We start from the raw sequence: 6,459 nt of genomic DNA on the forward strand, positions 1-6,459 counted from the left end.
ATCCGAATGCGCATTTAGCGGACCAAGTTAGAAAGGCCTGTGCTCTATTGGACTGTCAGTGTTTAAAATCAGCCGCATGTCGAATGCCCTGCACGTAGTATGCGACGCGTTAAACACTGGAATCTGCCGGAGGGGGTCTTATAATGGATCCCTGCACAACAGGTGGAGACAAGGCAGAGATATATTTATTGGAAAGAGTGGTTGAAAACCAATTTGGAGTGTTCAATGGTCCTTTAAGTTTTGGCCAGGTGCAGATTACTGCCCTATAGCAGAATTTGGTGGGGGACCCCGGTGATGCAGTCCTTTCCCCGGCAGTGTATATGGATCAAGAATCCTTGTTTTGTTCACTGAACTTGCTTTCAGATGATAATGATGCAAAGTAATGTCTTTGCAGTGAATGCGGCGGCTTCGATTCCGCGTTCACCTCTAGGCCACATAATTGCTGCACTTTCTGCAACTGAGACATTCTCATGCATAGTTTCCTTGAAAATAGACAAATGCCAGCCAATCAAAGCATAACCCTTTGTGTGTAGAGGGAAGCAACAAAAAATCCCTATTGCTTTTCACCATTGATAAATAAGCCCCTACACCCCTGATCTTCACCAACATCTGCGCACCATCATCTGAAACTCACACTTTTGTTCACAGAAAACTAGACTATCCTATGAACAACTGAAGATGTGGTACATACAGAATGTGTGAAGATACCGGATTTATCTGGCCTAATTCTGCCCACTTCACGCTGGCTGGCCATCCAGGGTACCTTACTATGCCAGGGAAGTCTACCCAGTATCCTCTAGGTCTCCTATAGTCACTCAGGCAAATGCAGTTAGAGAAGTACAACAGTACATTTATTGTGATACAAACAATGGCTAGAATATTATATACAAACAGTAAATAAATACGAGGTAGGTTTATCACATTATCTGCCCCTTACCCCACTAGCTTAAGGAGTTTCAGTCACCTAGATGTCCTGACTTGCAGAATCCAAGATCCATGGAGTTCTTTTAAGCTGCAGATGTGCCAACAGATGCCTAGACCTCAACGCTGGATTCCTTCCCAGGAACAAATCAAACACAAAGACATGCCAGCAACCTTGGCTCTCACTCTTTACTCTCTACGCTCCAGATTTCCCCCCTCTTCAGGGGCTGGGTCAGGGGTGGCCTTAGATAGTGGGATACCCCTGAGAGTAGCTGTCTGTTAAAAGGGACTGTTACAGGGCTGCTACTTCTCATCCCAATACCTCCCTTGGACCCCTGCTGGGATGACTCCAAGGGGTCTGGTGGAATGCAACCTGAGACAATGGGGACATACTCAGGTTAATTAAGGGGCATATCCAAGATGATTAAATGACACTCCCAATATAAACCCTTTACAAACTTTTTCAGCTAGAACTAGCTTCCAGCTGATCAGGACTTCCTGGAGAGAAAGGAGGGGGAGAATGAATGCACCTACAGACCCTTCACCTGTATCCTGGACTAGGACTCCACCCGATCCAGGGGCAGGCTTGGCTGGGGGACAGGGCGCCATCTGGCCCCTGATCCAGTCCCATAGTGGGCTACCTTGGGTTGAGTCACTGGGCTACTTGTATTTTTTTTCCTTTAAAATGTTCCTAATAGGCTTCTCAGTTCAGTCTTGGACCCCGAGCTAATATTTGTCAGTGCTCCCCTGACTCGATCCTTACCCATAGGTCACCTGGCTTCAATTTGAGAACTGTGCATAGCAGCATCACTGCAATAACAGCGAACGCATTTTTATAATGGGTAACATAGTATGAAAAAGTCTTCTAATAGGCATGTCTACAACATCCTCTTATCCCTATGTAATGATAACATTAAAAGGGCTATAAAAGTACATGTTGTTATGCTCCACATTTTGTGAGAAACTAGGGACAGGCTGGTTAAGGTTATAGCAAACTTTTTTGTTTTGTCACAATATTTGTATGAGATTATCAGTGGACACTAATTGCATGTTCTTCATCATCACCATTCATTTTTATAGCGCCACCAATTCCGCATACAATATTTGTCATTCATATCAGTCCCTGCCCCATTGGAGCTCACAGTCTTAAATTCCCAGACACAAACACAAACCAGGGTTAATTTTGACAGCCGCCAATTTACTTACAAGTATGTTTTTGAGGTGTGGGAGGAAAAAGGAACACCCGGTAAAAACACACAGAAACACAGGGAAACCATACAAAATCCACACAGATAAGGCCATGGTTGGGAATCGATCGCATAACCCCAGTGCTGTGAGGTAGAAGTGCTAACCACTGAGCCACTGTGCTGCTCATGTTATGCTTCTCCCACGTATATTACAGTTGCAATAACCGGGGATGAATCATTTAATATAATTGTGTTACAGGTGCTTTATTTAAGCATAATTTATCTCTACCCAGGACGATATATATAACAATTGTAAAATAATTTGGAGAAACGGTAGCACATACATCATTATCACGCCATGAAACGGCTCAGACTGACAGGTACAATGTGAAACACAAAACATCAGAATTCAGCTGTGGAGACTGCAGAAGGGATAAAGGAACTTTCAGAAAAACGAAGGAAAAAAACAGATTTTCTTACATAGCACAATTTCAGATTCAAATTATTTGTATTTAATCACTTTTTTTATTTTTTAGCTTTACTCTCCTTTACCATTACATATAGATCACGAAGTTAAATAAGCGATTAAAAATTACTTTGCACAGAGGGAGCCAAGATGAGATATTTATGGTACCTTTTGGAGAGAAGAAGATTATTATACTATTTCGATTTAATACATAGTTGCCAATTGTTCTTAATGTCCAGGGATTGTGGCAGGTTTTAAAGTTATTTCAGTTATTTTCTTTTTATAATGGGCAGGGAAAATCCCCTTACCCAGTATATTATATGCAATGCTCACCACAAATGTATCAGCTTGGCTTTAGAAGTTAATAGTTATTGTAGAAAAGCAAAACAATAGCACAATATATATCAATTCAGCAAACATGACAAGACGAGGATTGCTATGGATGAAGATCCGACAAGACAACACTTCACATAATACGCTACAAAGATTCCGGGCAGAAGCAATGTCCCTGGATTTTTTTATTTATTTTTTTAAATGTTGGCAACTATGTTTAATGCACTGTATCAAATTCAATCTACAGCTTCTGATATTGCTGTTCTGTTATCAGCAATACAAGATTTGCTGCTTGACAAACCACAGGAAAACTTCAATATTATACTCGGCTCCACTTGTCTGTCATCGGTGACCCTGCAACAGAGGGGAAGCAAGAAACTATTGTATTTACAGCCACAAGGGCCTATTTATCAAAATAGGGAGATAAGGATTATTTTTTTATATTATGTTTTTTTTTTTCAAAAAAAATCTTATTGCTGCAACATTTTATTAAAAATTTCTTGCCCATGCAGCTGTGCTATAACGAGCTGCCTCCGCGATACTGGCACGTAGGGTTAACTTACCGTTTCTTCGGACCAGTTTCTGTCGATAGACTTCCACTAAATAATAAAAAAAAAATACTAATTTTAAAAAAAAATTAAATTAATAATAAATTAAAAATATATTAAAACTTTTATTGAATATTGAAAATAACAAATGAAAAATAAAAATGCTTTAATTCCAAGAATTTTCTTCTTTCATCGTAAACCGATTCCTCATATAAAGACATTGGGAAAAGTCGGCGAATCTTAACACTGGCAAAGATTATCGTGATAAATCAGCAGCGCAGTGTGAAAACAAACGACATGAGGGTAAACCTTAAATTCAACAGACATACTCTGCCGCTTTAGTTGTTTGGGAACTCGGAAACTTTCAACCTCAGCTTGCATTATGGGACTTGTAGTTGCACGAGAACTATATTTTAGCTAAGCCTGCTATACACTGAAATAAGCTATGCGTTGTCTGGGAATATTAATAACATAGAGATTATATATTGATATCTCTACACAGAACACTGATGAATGGACTTTCTGGTGCAATCAGATTTCAAGTTCTAAAGCCAAATATAACTATTCAGTTATAATAAAATTCCCCATTAATTTCTTAGTTAGTCATGCTGTTCTACTAAGCTTTTGAAATGGAATAGTGCTTGAGTTTATAGTTTACCAGTTGCCTATGTGGAGGGAAGGAGGACATTTTTTGGGCTAAACCGGTATTCTAGAGGGACCCAGGGGCAAATGCAGGATTTGTAGAGGGGGGTTTCCACATGACGCCACCAGTGGGCGTGACCAGCATGCATGGGGGCGTGGCTATAATATTAGACAGTGCTTGGCTGCTCTCCAACTCTTCTTATCCCCATAATATAGATGGGCAATGCTGCATGCACTACTGTTAGGTGCACGCAGCTCTCCCTTTTCAAACAGAGCTGTGTGAAGCGGGAGCAGGGTCCAGCCACCTCAATTATACAGTGACCCAGGCTTGGTGGGGGGGTTCTAGGCACTAGGAAACCCCCACTCGGTTTCCCTATGGGACCGGTGACAACACTGAGATAAATATTCATGAAATACTTGGTCTTGTCTCAGAATTTTCCCCCCATATTATGAAAAGCATCAATTAATACATTTTTCCTTTCTGATTTTCCAAACTGGCTAGGAAAATGGGGTTCTAAATCTCATGATAATAATAATAATAATCATAATAATAATCATAATAATAATAATAATAATAATAATAATAATATTTGGCATAATGTTCCCCCTACTGTCAAATACAATTATACGCAAAGTTAGAGAGCTGTTTCATGCCCATATAAATGCATGTCTAGCTGGTGTATTATTTCTTATAATACTACATAGTAGCTTTTGGTAAAAAAAAGAAACATTTTCTCATTTTATTTTTGCTTCACTATTTTATTTATTTATGTTTTGGCAAGCTTAATTTATGATATAATGATGTATTTATTTTAAATGCTAAAACACAGTGCTCCATCTCCAGCAAATGCTGCTGTAGTAATACCTATTCCAAATCCAAGTGTTAAGAGCCGCGGCGGTGCTCACAGCTGCCGCAACTCGCTTCCTGTGACACTCGCTTCCGGGCATGGCCCGACCAATGCCAAGGCAACGGTCGGATGCTAATCTCCTCAGTGCCATGCCCTGGCAAGGTAAGGAAGCCGGGCGCGTGCGCAACATCCTCACCAGCCAGTGGGCTAATTAAACAATTATGAAGGTATTAATCAGGGGCTGTGGATAGTCCCAGAGCTACGCTCTGATTGGTTGTGTTGTGTATTTAAGGCGGGGAGGGCTTATCCTCCCTGCCAGTTATAGCCTCCCAGTTGTGTACTATTGCTAACCTGCTCTGGATACTTTGTTGGATATCTGTTGTGACCCTCTGCCTGATTCTTGGACCTTGCCTGCTTGCCTGTGACCCTGATCTTTTGGCCTGTACCCTGGATTCTGCTGTTCTGCCTGTGACCCTGACCCTTGGCGTGTTTTCTGACTATTCTACCCTGCAATTGACCTCTGACCTCGGCTTTCATCTGACCATCCATCACCATCTCCGCTGCCTCCTGGCCTGCTGCTGCAGTTTAGTATAACAAACCTACACTACATTGGAGTTAAGTCCTGGGGGCATATGAGTACCTGTGAGTGCGTCTAGCTCTACAGGAAACGCGGCTGCTATAAGTGAAGACCACCGTCTATCAGTTCTGCAGGTTCGTTATCTGACCAGACAGCCTAACACCATGTACTTTTTCTGCAGATTCATGAACCACTGCTCCAGCTTCAGGAACCCCTGCTCCAGCTCCAGAAACCCCTGCTCCAGCTCCAGGAAACCCCTGCTCCAGCTCCAGAAACCCCTGCTTCATCTCCAGAAACCGCTGCTCCAGCTCCAGGAAACCCCTGCTCCAGCTCCAGAAACCCCTGCTTCATCTCCAGAAACCCCTGTTTCATCTCCAGAAACCCCTGCTCCAGCTCCAGAAACCCCTGCTCCAGCTCCAGGAAACCCTGCTCCAGCTCCAGAAACCTCTGCTCCAGCTCCAGGAATCCCGGCTCTGTAACAACACCCTGCTCCATCTGCAGCCATTTACATCTGTCATAGCTAGGAATACTCCATAGAAGATCCCTTTTTCCAAAGTTTCTGATCATTCCTTGAGATCTGGTGTGGAATGTCTCACTGCTGGAATAAATAGATAGCAGACTCCTGACCAATCCTGTGCAAGCCATTTAAAAGCATTTTTCCACCAGCTATCAGCGTATATTCTCCCTTGAAATGTTCAGCCTTGGTCAGAAAGAATAGATAATTGAATAACAAACCTGGGAATACTTTTCTTCACTAGAGTATCATCTTTTACCCATAAATATGTTTCATTACATCATGACTACATACAAACAAGTTATAGCATTTTCTCATTTGCATAAAATTTGGAAATTCACAAATGAACCACAGGCTGAATTTTTTGCTGTTGTGTCTCTTGCCCACATTAAATGCTTGATTTATAGGGAAGTTTGTCCCAAC

This window comes from Mixophyes fleayi, chromosome 1, assembly GCF_038048845.1.
Source record: "Mixophyes fleayi isolate aMixFle1 chromosome 1, aMixFle1.hap1, whole genome shotgun sequence".
In the NCBI taxonomy this organism is placed as follows: Eukaryota; Metazoa; Chordata; class Amphibia; order Anura; family Limnodynastidae; genus Mixophyes; species Mixophyes fleayi.